The sequence below is a fragment of the Glossina fuscipes genome, unplaced genomic scaffold (assembly GCF_014805625.2).
Source record: "Glossina fuscipes isolate IAEA_lab_2018 unplaced genomic scaffold, Yale_Gfus_2 0, whole genome shotgun sequence".
Taxonomy (NCBI): domain Eukaryota; kingdom Metazoa; phylum Arthropoda; class Insecta; order Diptera; family Glossinidae; genus Glossina; species Glossina fuscipes.
The window spans coordinates 40,494,496-40,508,224 of record NW_023998414.1 but is presented as its reverse complement, the minus strand read 5'-3'; the positions used below and the strand labels follow the sequence as shown (position 1 = coordinate 40,508,224).

The 13,729-nt window shown below is 32.8% G+C and overlaps 1 protein-coding gene across 2 annotated transcripts in view; it reads left to right on the top strand.

Moving 5' to 3' along the window:
- Positions 1–810: 810 nt before the first annotated feature.
- LOC119644242 (teneurin-a) overlaps positions 811–13,729 on the top strand; it is a 444,303-nt gene continuing 431,384 nt past the window's right edge. For both annotated transcript variants that reach the window (XM_038043783.1, XM_038043776.1), the window contains exon 1: positions 811–2,143. The gene's annotated coding sequence lies outside the window, so the exon portion shown is untranslated. The remainder of the gene's footprint in view (positions 2,144–13,729) is intronic.

Here is a 13,729-nt window from a genome sequence, read left to right as displayed (position 1 = left end):
AAATCCATTTAAAATGACGATTAAACGAAACATAAGTCAATCTATGTTGTCGTAGTCCATGTTATTTATTATTTGTTTTTAATAAAATACGTAAACACACATACGTATTTCTGTTATCGCACATAGAGGAGCGTTAGGAAATGCAAAAACAAAAACAAAAATGAAAAATTCGAAAGGAAAGCATCAAATACTTTGTACGTAGCGTTCGTATGACTTATAGAGAGTAAATCAGCTGCCGTATAAGAGAATATGCGCAAAGCTTTTTATAACGTAAAACACGTGAACATATGCTGGAATTTGTAGCGATGAGAGAGCGAGAGAGAAACAGAAAAATAAATTTCAAAATATATACAAATAGTAGAAACGAAACTAACCTTATACGATAAGCCTTGAATGGCTTTTGTTCAAAAAAAGTATACTCAGTCAATGGCGGTATTTTGAGGTGTAAACGTTTAATTGAAACTTTTAAAAATAATAATAATAATAAATAATAATAATAATAATAATAATATTAATAATAATAAATAATAATATACAAAACGTGTACGCGCCTTGTGCTTAATTATTTTGGTGAATAAAAAGTGAAATAAATAAATGAATAAATAATATCAATAAATAAATGTTAAAAATGGTCAAAAATTAAAAAAAAAAAATTAAAAAAAAAGGAAAAAAATTACAAAGAAAATGTGTTAAAAATGAATGAAAGAGAAATTAAGAAAAAAAATTTAAAAAAAATTCAAAAATCTCAAGAATCAAAAATTAAATATAAATATCTTTTTTGTTGTACGGGAATGTAAACATAAATTCATTAAAAAAAAAAAAAAAAAAAAAAAAAATTATTTCTCCCTTCGTGATTACATGTATGGTTATTTGTAACAGCAAGCACTGAAGCAAATAATGCTTTAAAATTTTACATAAAAATCACTTATACGACCTGTTGCCCGTGCTATTAGTAACGAATAAAAATTTGCAATTAATTGTGCGACCGACCGACCAAACACAAAAAGCAATGAAAATAAAAGGAAAAAATATTCAATTTGTAACAAGTTTTTAATGTTTGTTTAACTTCCGAATTGCCTGCTTATAGAAAATTACTCCGAGCTCTGCCCCTCAGAGGTGCAGCGAAACGAAATGAATGAAATGCAGCGGGCAAAGAGAAACGATATATAATTGTGTTGCAATTCTTTGCTTTCTTTTTTTCAATTTTTGTTCTTTTCTTGCAATATTTTATAAACTCGTGGTCAAATTATTATCGTTCTCCTTCTTATTGTTATTGTTATTGTTGCTCTTATTATCATTAATTATCGGCCAAATTGTTGCACTTTAAACTCGCGTGTTTCTAATAACGGTAAACGCATAGATATAAAACAACATATATGTACTTGGCGCATAAGTCGTTTGCAAATGAAAACAAAAAACACAAAAAACACAAAATACACGAGATTAAGAAATCTTTAACCGGGCCTGCGAGAAGTGCTGCAAACGAGAGATGAAAGAAAAACAGCATCAAACAATAAAAGATATAAACGGTCCTACCATACACTTTTTTCTTTACCTACATACACATACATATGTAGATGGGAATGGCAGCCAAGTATAATTTGCATCGAGTGCATCGGTTACATTAGTGGAATATAAATGCTATAGGATGACTGCATAACTGCATAATTACTTTCATGAATTTGATTAAGTTTATATAAAAAAAGAAATTAAGCGTTAAAGCTTGGTGTGTAAGTGCGCGCGCGTAACTGTTTCTTCTATAACAATAATAATAATAATAATAATAATATGCTTATAATGATAATAAATTAATGAAAATGTCAACGAGCAAAACCAACTATAACCGCAACAATGTACTCTCAATGTACTTCTGCTGTCTTCTCGAAGTAACCGGAAACTGTTAATTAACTTTAGCGTACTACTTACTAGTATTCAATATCAGTTAAGACTTTCTAATTAACGCAAAGCACTAAGAGTCGATTCTCGGGCTTGTATGACAGCTATTGCGCTGTTACTTTTTAACCTGACAACTCGTGAAAAACAGGAATTCATAACAAAAACAAAAAAGTTTAAGACAAGGATTATGTTACCAGCAGTCAAAATGCACAAGGATTACGATGCGATACTAAATAAGTTGAGAAAGGTAAATAATATAAAAAAGTATTAAATATTAGTAGTAATATTTTCCGTTTGAGCAATTTTGCTAGAGGGAATTTTTCAAAAGCTTTCCCGTTGCGTTTAGCGTAGAATTTTATCTTTTAAGTCAAGAGAAAGACAAACAAATCATTTCAATTATTTTTGATTTAACAAGAAATTTAAATTATCTGTCTACGTTTAAATTTGCTTGTTTAATACCATGAAAGAGAAAACATTGACATTTCTAAAGTTTTAGCTCAAGCTTCCAGACATAAAAGTTTTTTGTATCAATTTTCTTTTCAATTAACAAAAAACTGAACAGTTTTCGTCTATCAAACAATCCCAAATATAGTGAATCTAATAAGGAGTGGAATGTTCCACTGCTGTGTATATTAAGAATGAATTTTTAATATCTCTTCATACATTTTCTAAATCAAACAACAACAATTGCAATTATTTGACTTATCTGCTTAAAAGATTAATAATAATCACTATTGTCTAAAACAATATTATCATGATCGATCGAGTGTTGTGATCCGATGTTGAATACTCATCGTCTCGGTCGCATCTACAACAATTAATAAGACGACTTGTTAGCCTAAGTCGTTTGATATGCGCATGCGTAAGCAAGAAAAGTATAAATAAACGCGAGACGACATTTACTTTTTATTTTTCCGGTCAGCCTTTCACTACCAATGCCTCCAATGAAATTCAGCCTGAACCCCTACATATATTCATATTCGCTGGACATGTATACTATTTTTTATTTTTTATTTTTTTTTGGCCGCTGTTGTGAAAGGAATGAACTTTGACGGTCATAAAATGTGGACGTGAAAAACTCATTAGTAAAACTATACGTCTTTAATCAAATATTATTAGAAAAATGTAGATAGATCTTATTATCTGCCTGGGAGCAAAAAAAATTGCAATAAATAGCCAGAGAGTGCGAGCAATGTTTGTTGAGTTTTTTGGAAATTTTACACACAAGCCGTTAAAAAAATGTGGCGTAAATAAGCCTAAAATATATACGATTAACAGTCGTGTTACGAACAATATGGCAATGATGCCATGAACTACATGATGGGCGGGGCAAGTAAATGTCAGTTTGCACTTATAAAGGTTTGTGACTCTTTGGCGATCTGACATCTAATTGTAAATTTAAAAACTTTAAAATCCAAATCACATACTTTTGGTGATGATAAAGTGTAAATAGAAGAGTTTTAAAAGAAAATTTATAGACATCGTATTAGAAGAAAATCTAATCGGAAATCTATATAAGAATACAATACAAATTAGTCTTCCATAGTATTTCTTTGCCTTGGCGATTGTTTTATACTCTGAATGTGTTGTTGGTGCATTATTGGTACCTTTTTTTGAGATCTACGCACGCGCAAAGCTTACAGCGTCTCGTCTTTTTCTCTGTGCTTTTAATAAATCAAGAATCCCGCTTGAGCACAATATTGATAGGGAAGAGTTTTGCTATAAGTTTCGTTACGAAACATCAAACTTGATACTACATGGCAAACACGATGACTAACAAAAATATCCACTGTTGTAAGTCTTATCTTCTTAAGGCAATTTTTTTTTTGGGAAATGGTCGTAATTTGAGCCGCATCGTAAAGATCTCACAAGACAGCAGGCACTTTTTTGATGCTGGACTTACCTGAAAGGCTTATATTCTTTGACAAAATTGTTATTGAAACTAAGTTTTATTGCGACTATTGCTCCTTCAATTACAAGACCTTGTGATAAATCATAAGATCATGATAAGGTTCCAAGTGTATCTATAAGAGATGATGTGACGTAGGAAATTTTCAACTTGCATTCTCTAAGGAACCTAGAGAGTTTTGTTCCCTTACAGGGCGTTTACATTGGCGGTGTTGCTAGTTACTTTATCAATTGTTTTCACTCGAAAGCACAGGTATTTACAATGCATTTAAAAGCTTTAAGAATGCACCCACATAAGGGGCTTTCTGGCTTATAACTCTTTGATGTTTAAATTTGAAAAAAAACAAAAAAAAACAAAACAAAACAAAACAAAAACAAACTTCTATGTAGGCCTGCCTGCCTACTCATTGCCTTCAATTTATTCAACTTCAAAGCGGAAACATCATAAAGGAGAAAAAGATTTTGTGTGCTTCCAGTCTAAAATATTTAATTTTAAAGGCTCTTTGAGTTCATATTCAAAGTTTTCAATGCTGGCAAACCAAGCTTAATGCGACACAAAAACACAGAGAGAGAGAGAGAGAGAGAGTGACAGCTTGATTCCTGAAAAAACGATTCATTGAAAATAGGATTTTATCGACGCCACATTAGCCTGAAAGAGGTACAATTTTTTGCGTAAATATCATGTAAGATGAAAATTGCGTTTCGCGGCTTAAAAATTTGCAGCTAATCATGATATCAAAATGAACTCTTCTTTCAGCAAATCTATCTTATTATGCCACGATGTGCTTCACAGTCATATAGTGAGAGAATAGTCACGGCAGGACCGAACCGAGGACAAAATTTGCGACAGAGATGCGCTCTATTTTAGACCAGTCAGTAATCGCATGAATTTACATGGATTTCAAATTGTTTCAATTTCTTGAAAATGTCCTTCTCTCTCTCTCTCTCTATATATATATTTGTAGCATTTGCTTAGTTGAAAAAATGAACTGAAAATATAAAGAAGAACAAAAACATTTTAATTATTTCCAGGATTCATATAAGTGACTAGCACATCGTGATATAAAAATGATGTTGCAACGTTAGGAGTAAAGCACAAGTACACAAACAAATGCTCTTTCCATTTATCTTCAAAAGTAGTATCTAAAATTAGTTGCATTTGAGCTCAGTAAAGGAGCACGAAAGGAGTCCATAATTCCGCTCTGTTGTCAAATTTCACTGAAGAGGTCATTACTTCAAATATAATTAATTTATTGGAAAATAAAATTATATAATATTTTCCGTTAACGAAATGCTTATAATATAATAATGCAAGAAAAAGAAAAGGGAAAGCATTTCGTGAAGTTAACCGCACATTATTCAATATCCTTGCGATATCCAAATGTGATTAAGATAAGCAAACGTTGACAAAAAAGATGTGAACTGCATATAATTCAAAACAGTCAGCGAAAGTTCAAAACAACATTTGAAGTGCTATTTGAAATTAATTAAGAAAATTCTCTTAGCTGCGCACAATTTGATATTAATTAGAATATGTTTTCGTTTTCTTACAAAATAAAATCTAATGATTTCTCTTCGTCTCTTTCTGTTAATCACTTATCTTTAAATAAATTTTGCTTACAAATAACGGCATCTGTGTCGATAAATTTTTGCAGCTAAATAAAATTCTTCAACCGATTTAAGCTATTAATGTTACGATAAAACATTTTCTCACAAGATTTTATGCAAAATTATAGCAAGCGATTGGAGCGAGCGAGCGAGCGAGCGAAATGTTAAACCACATTCGCGGTTTTATAAATTCGATGAGCGTTTTGAATCAAGTTGCTTTAAATTAATTAAAGAACAGTTTAACTACTTACGGTAATTGATTTTACTTCTATTTGAAAGATTCTTTAGCACGCAGTTCGGCAATAAATATGCTTTTACTACAGTTAGCTTTTGTGGCTCTGTTACAAAAACCTCTATAAGGATTATGAAACTATTTAAATGCCTTTTTGTACTATTTTCCAATTATCCTAAGTGCATCAAATTTACTATGCATGAATTCATTAAGGAAACTTTATAACTAAGCAATTTGTCCAACTGTGTACGATTATTAATCTTATAGAAACAATGTATCCGTTGACTTTACGAAAAAGTACACTGAGACACTGCTCCCAATATGTGAGTAACATAACTTACGTAACATGAACATTATATATATATATATATATGTCCAATCCAATATTAGTGCGTATGATAAGTTGGCATTTATAGATCATTTGAACTAAGTAAAAGCAATACATTGCGATTGTTCAATACCCTATACCATCCTATAGTTAAGCATAAAAGAACTTTTCAAAGACCACTCACCTAAGATGTTATATGGAGAGCGGTCGAAAAAATGATCCAATGCTAACCAATGCATTCTTAACCGATTTTATCCTTAGGCGACAGAACAAACAGACAAGCTTAAATCTATTCAGAAAGCGATTAGGAAAATTATTCGGAATTGTTCATTCCCTCTTTGTACCGCAAGTACTGTAAGTAGACATTAAAGAATGAATATATAAATAAAAGAAAAAGCACAGACTTCTGCTTCCGATATTATTTTAAAAAATCGCTTCGTGCAAAGCTGCGGACCTGCATATCGTTTTTAGGTTGGGAACGATTTATTCACCTCAGCAGTAACGTAAATGGTCTTCGAGATACCTTCACTTTCTATTATCACATTGACCAAAACGCAATCAATTGCAAGGCACTTTTATATCAACTATTTATGATATTTATATATGAAATAAATATTCCTATAACCTATCGAGGAATCTTTCTGTTTAAGGACACAAATTATTTTGAAATTTGCAGCAAACATGCAGGAGGAACAACTGACACTCAACCTAAGAATGACGAAATAGAGAGAGAATGAAGTGAACATGGCGGTAGAGATTATGCTGCCACTCATTTATCTTCTTGTTAGCACTTCATACTCACCACTTATTTAGTTTTAATGGGCGACGCTCTTACTCCGTATACCGTATACAACTGAACTTACTTAAGTGCTACACCGCTTATCGGAAACTTAACGTTTGTTAAGTTTGTGCGAATCTATGTGTCACGCAGAAGTGCTTAAGATAGACCCGTCATAGGTACAGGCCTATCGTGCAACTGGGAGAACCTCCTATGTTTTCAAATGTAAATAGGATAAGACGTAAATGAAAATAGAAAAAAAAAATGCGCTACCTATGCGCTTCCTATGAGTGATCGCTCAATGTCTGCATAAAAATGGGCAAAATTAATCTTATCCGCCCAATATAATAATAATGCATATGTATGTAATAATAATAGAATATCGATATTAAGTTTGTTTCACTTTTTGCAAATTTCCCGCACAGCTAAATATAATTAACTCTCTTACTTGTTTCGCTCAAAAAAAAAAAAAAGAAAAAATGCTGCAAATTTATTAAAGTGAATCTTGTCTACCCAGTAAGAGTTCAACAACCGCTAGAGATAGAGAGTATTTAAAAATTAAAAGTCAACAATTGACGGAAACTTCTGCAAATTTTTTTCCTATTACCTCCTGATTGCGTACTGTACTAAGCTTACTCTTAACCAAGAAAATAAAAAAGGGTAGATTTTGCATCGGTGTGCAATTAAAAGAACCGTGATAAGGAAAGCATGTAACTGTTTTTCTTCTTTTTTTCTTTCATTTCTAACAAAGTGGTGGAAACCGCCAAAATTTTCACATAGAGATTTAATAAAGGCAGGGAAGGTGCATTGTTTATGCTGCCGACGTATGTATGTGAAATGTCAGTTTTATTTCAATTTCAAGATATGTGAAGGAAGTAGTTCTCTACGATGTAAACGTGTTTGTCAACCTGTTTGCCGTCTCATTGTAAAGAGGAGGATAGCAAAAAATTATATTATTAGTATGCTTCCATATACAAGTGGGCGTCAAAAAAACATTTATACCAGAAAACGTTAAAAAAATTGAGAAAAATTCTTCACAATAATCGAAAAATCAAGTTCCGACAAATAGCATCCAATAACATCCTTAATATCTCAAAAGACAATGAATTTATTGTTTTGCATGGAAATTAAGGCACGAGAAAGCACTTGTTCGAATATCCTTATACAGCACTTACTTGCAGTGACACAATTGCATCGGGTCGCAGCTCGAAATTGCATGAACCAACCTATTCTCCAGATGTGATTTGTAAAGAGTTGCATCTGTGTGTTAAACCTGAAGGAAACTGCAGTGCGTTTGGTGGACTATTTTGACATTGGTGTTTTCTGAAACGAGGCCAGCGATTTAATTTCATTTCCTGGCTTTTGTACGAACACCACGAATTTCCTTTCATATTGAACGTTTAACGTCCTCGTAAAAGAATGTTAGTTACTTAGTCATCCAAGACCTATTCCGATACATTACTCCGATCCAGTGAACAGTATATTTAAGGTGCTTATAAAAAGAAGATTTAAAGAATTTATCATCTTCGCTAGAAGGTATGGTGGTCTTCTCCTTCTTCTAGAATTTGGCAAATCAATACCAGGTGTGTTCTATGATATCCGCTTGCGATACAAAGGAGAAAAGTACTGTGAATTTTTCCACATTTTTCTCTTTAATGCCTTAAATGTTGATGATGATGATGATGATGATGATGATGATGATGAATGATATAACGTATAACGGTTATCGCTGGTGAAGAAACATTTTTTAAGCTTTAAAGATTTGATTTTGCGAACTTAATTTTATGCGAGTCCGCGGATACCTGAGATGTTAGGCGCATTCTTCTCAAGACAAGATTTTTCAAAGCTCAAGCAACCCGTTAACTTCTCAACAATTCTCATGTTTCTCCTTCGATTTTTCTTGCAATTTCTTTAAAATGTCATTGTTTAGTTAATCACGACGTGCGAACGGGGGCGGTGATAAAGAAGTTAATTTAAATATTAGACTAATTATCGCATCGATCGCCCTTTAAGATACAGATATGTAGTTTGTAAGAATTGTTTTTAAAATTCAAATTTGAGCGAATTACGCTTTTTGCCACGCAGAATATCTCTAGTGTTCCCCGTTTGTTAATGTTTTTTTTAAAAAAATGCTTTTTTTTTTCTCAATACTACAACATATATACACTTGATAATGTCCTTGGATATTATTATTCTCTTATCGTTTTTTTTTTTAAAGCTATTATAGTGTTCTCCTGCTAAACAATTCTTAAATATATTTAAAGCTAAGAGCAATACAATTATTTCATATTGACTAGGAATTGCTAAACTCTCCATAGATACTGCGGGAAATGCCTCATCCGCCGCTTCGTAAGTCTTTTCAAAAAAGAAAAAAAAAAAAAAAAAGTTTGTTTGTTTATTTATATGGACCTCCTTATCATTAGGCAGACAACAAATGGTATTTACTTTGACCTGGAACTTCTTTCTGGCAATTTGCCACAATTTCAATCAATATTCGCCTGCCTTCAAGAGCAGTCATTTTAGCGTGCTTGGGAAAAAAAACTCTGTATTTTTCAATCAATTATTTTTAGTTTATGTTAAAGTATGTTTGTGCTGTTAGTTGCCCTACAAGTACTTATTTAAAAATGCAAATTTAAAAAGAATTGAATTGAAATACAGCGAACGATATTTTACTTATTCTTTTTGATGAACGAACGTCGGTTAATAATATAGATCATAATTTTAGATTAACAGCCGGATTCGGAACAACACACATAAAGCCGCCGTAAGTCAGAAGGCAAGCAATCTTGTTTGCCTTATAATAAATTTGATATTGGATAATTTTATTGGCATTATTCGATTTGGGGAAGGGCTGTTATTCTCCCTTAAGATTAGCGACACAGGTCACAGCGCCATAATACAGTTATAATTTAATGCGGTTAGTGATTTCTAGTGTAACGTTAGTCTAACGCTTACGTAAATGACATCAATTAAAAAAGTCATCCTTGTTTGCCCAGTGAGAATAATTATATCCTACACTACCTAAGATAAAGGATATATTAAGTTAGTGTGGATGTATATAATATGTTGATGTGAAGTCACCTAGGCTTGCCTGTCCATCTGTCAATCTAAAAGGCACATCTTTTGAGATGCTTTGATAAAACGCGATACAACGATGCGTTTCGACCCAAAGGCGAACGCTATTGAAAACGGTTCGGATTGGATGACTTTTCCAATCATTTCCTACCTTGACATGACTTAATTGTATTAAGCGCAGTTGTGCAGGCTGTTTGATGGTGGACCGTGTCCTACTGTAGTGTTTTTCCTCATGTCTACTTGAAAATTTCCAACGTTTCTTGTAAATTGCAGGACATCATCAAGTGAATGTGTGGTGATAAAGTGGAATGTGGGAATTAAAGTTCGCAAAAAAGCATTTTTTGTGATTGAAAGATACGATCTCCCGTTAAGACATTCCTTAAGAGAATTAAACAAAATCGAACGCTACTAGTCAGATAAGCAAGAAGAAAGAACCGTTTTAACAAAACAAAACTAAACGAACAAATAAAAAAAGTTAGTCAAATATCCTTGGCTTGAAGAGGGAGTTCTGATTTCCTCAAAAAAAAAAAAACAACAACAAATAATTTACCTTGTTTTGATTACTTTTATCGCAACTTCGTTAAAATGCATGAAAAAGAACTGTACTGCAGAGTATTCAATGACCACTTTCACTATAATTTATTCCCTTTCGTTTTTTTTAATTGCAATTTCATCGAATTTTATTTCTCTTCAAGTGCCTCTGTGCAGTGCATATATGAGTTTTCGTTTTATAAAGTTTCTGATAAAGAGAGAGAGGAAGAGAGAGGGAGAGAGAGAGCAAGTTGTCTGGATGTGTGTTTATTTAACATAATTCAAAACTAACCACTTATGTATTTACATGAATGTGTCGTCGGGATTATCAGATTTACGACACTGTACATCTACGACATACACGTATAAAATAAGAAAATGTGTTTTTTTTTTTTTTTTTTTTTTTTTTTTTTAAGCCTTCGACTAAACGTTCAACGCTTTTCATGCGCTTAAGATAAAAGATTAAAGTATTAAATGAGCTTTGCTCAGTTAAACAAAATTATATTTTTTGGTTTTTAATTGAAATACATTTCTTTTACGATTATTTCGTCTCTCCCTTGCAATGGGAAAGCATATCACGCTCTGCATAGGATGCATCCTACATATGTATTGGATGTGCTATATGTAACGGTGACCCAACTTTGTCTTTCATCTCTTCTTTTTCGAGTCATCAATTGCTCGAGAAGTTGTGAGCAGCATTCTCCAGATCGGCCGTTTCATTTATTAGGAGCAGTTTCACTTGGTATCAAGGATCATCTTTCTTTTATTTCAGGCGGCATGTAAACACTGAAATGAATTTATATGCCGACTTACATAAATGTCTCCACAGTGCCGTTTAATCAATACTGAGACTATAACCGACTTTCTTTATGTGAAAGTAAGCGTTGACCGGCATTAGGATGAGATAAAAGTGAAATATGATTAATTTTCGACACTTGCAACCGCATGTTTTTCAGACTCGTAAGAAAGTTGCGCAACCCTCTTGTAATATATGAAATCTATTTTATTTTAGTGTAGTCGCGCCCGGTCATAAATTTGTAAGAATCGTTATCGAAGGTTGCGAATTCTCGCCGGCAGATTGATATTGAAAAGGGGCCAATCGATCAAAGGACACGCTTGCAGCCCAACATAATCTGAGTCGCTTAGCTGAAGTTTCGCGGCCGGCCTTAAGAAGAGCATATTACAGACTTCACTTTAAAGCTGGAAGTGAATGTTTTGGGGGACGTTTCAATCGATATTCCAATATAATCTATACCTATTCTATTGTTCACAAATAAATCGGTATTGAAATGTGTTATACGAGGCATTCGGTTCGAAAATAAATTCATGCAGGCTGATGGAAAACGGGTTATCGTTTTCTTTTCAATTTTTCGGATCATTAAAAGTGCGCCATGTATAGAGCTGCCTTTAATATCAACTTTACGACGAGCAAAAAAAGTACCTAATTTAGGTCAAAGATTTATCCACAATTCTGATAATAAAAGTATGCACATGTGTATATTATTAGATTAAATAATTACCTATAAAATGCCGCCATATTACACAAAAGTAGTTTTTCGTTATAAAATATGTCCTATCAAATATTGCATGAAACACGTTAAAATCGCTTGATATATTATGAGTTGCTGTGTTAAACGCTTTCAATATTCAAATATGCTTTGAGGAGAATTGAGAGAAAACCTTTTGACACTAGTACGACAACAAATATTAAAAAACACTTGAAACTTATAAGTATTTTATTTTCAAGCTTTCCTTAAACATTGCTGACAACAGCATAGGTGTAATGTGTTAGTCAGCAGACAACGAAAGCTTTTATCAAAATTTAAAGATTAATTATACGCTTTTTCTTTTTATACCTAGGGATCGCCTAGGGATGAGGGGTATATTCATTCTGTCAAAACGTTTACAACGTCGAGAAGAAGGCTACTGAGGGCCCACAAATATTCGGTATTATTGTTCGATATTCAAAATACGCCAAATCGGTCGAGTGTGCTGCCCATTATTCATTAACTCTAGCAGATCAATATACAAAAATTTTAACGCATTTTCTGTGGCCGATGCTATAGTACCTGTAGAAAAATGGAAAAAATTTCCCACGCCCACCCGATATTATAGTGCATCAAAGTTTAATTTTTTTAATGTGAAAAAGAAGACATCGCCTGCAAGTTTGTAAAAGAATTTGAAAGCGAGAAAAGGACACGTTTACAACCCCCTACGCACCTATGCGACAAGTAATTTAATTTTGAATATAGAAAAAATCAGCTTCGCTCACTGCGTGCTATAGAGAACATGAAAATTTAGTTCTTTTACTTAGTTTGTCGTTTTTTCGCGATAACGGTGATGGGTAGAAAAGATTCACTCACAACCGAATATAATTTTCTTGCGCGTTTTTTCTCTTTTTTCACCGTCGACTCAGTCTAATCGAAAGTACCTAAGCATTATAGAGTGTACTGTAGAGTTCAAAATAATGGAAGATGATATAATCTTTCTTTTATAGTTAGTTAGTGAAGAGATTAAAGTTAATGATGCGTGCTATGTTTAGCATATGTTTTTTATAAGCCTTTTTAAAAGCGAACACAGGCAAATAATATGCTAAGCTATTTAGGAGCAAGGAAACTTTTTCTTTTCAAGAATATGTAAGGCAAAGATTTGCTTCAGCACGTTAAATGCACTTTATCACGCTTTAAAATGTATATCGATTCCAAATAGGTATGAACGAGATGTTACTCGTTTACTTCTCCTTCTAGGCATTGATATATATAGAAGGGCCTGCTTGCTGCATAATTACCGTGGCCATTACATTGGATTATATAAAAGACTGATGGCATGGAAGCAGATGGTAAATTGCGTTCGAGATGAAAATAAAAAATAAGCCACAATATTGTGTATAGATGTAAACATAATCATGCGAAAAAAGTTCATATGACTCGGATTTTTTTTATATTGCGATCGTACAAACATACCCACTTCACATCTATTTCTTAGCTTTACATTTTGAAGCGATCAACCAATATTTATGGCAAAAGTCGTCTTTGTATCTTCATTTTTGTGTGTGTGTGTGTGTGAATGTGACTGTAGCGATTGCACAAAAGTTATAGGTCAAAATAGAAATGAGTGGGAGATTGTCGATATCGGGTGAGCTAGACCACATAGTGAAAAACTGATTATGGCTGTTTAGGGGTAAAAATACCTAAAAATCACCAAAAAGTGTTGGAAGTGTACACGCGCTAAAACTATCCTTTTTTTTAAGTCCAAAAGTTCAATAGGTCGTATTACCCCAAACTCTAAGTGTGATATCAAAATGGTTCTTCTTCTTTAAGGAGTTTTTAATATTATTAAGAGTTGATGAGAAAATAAATTTTGGAACTGATCG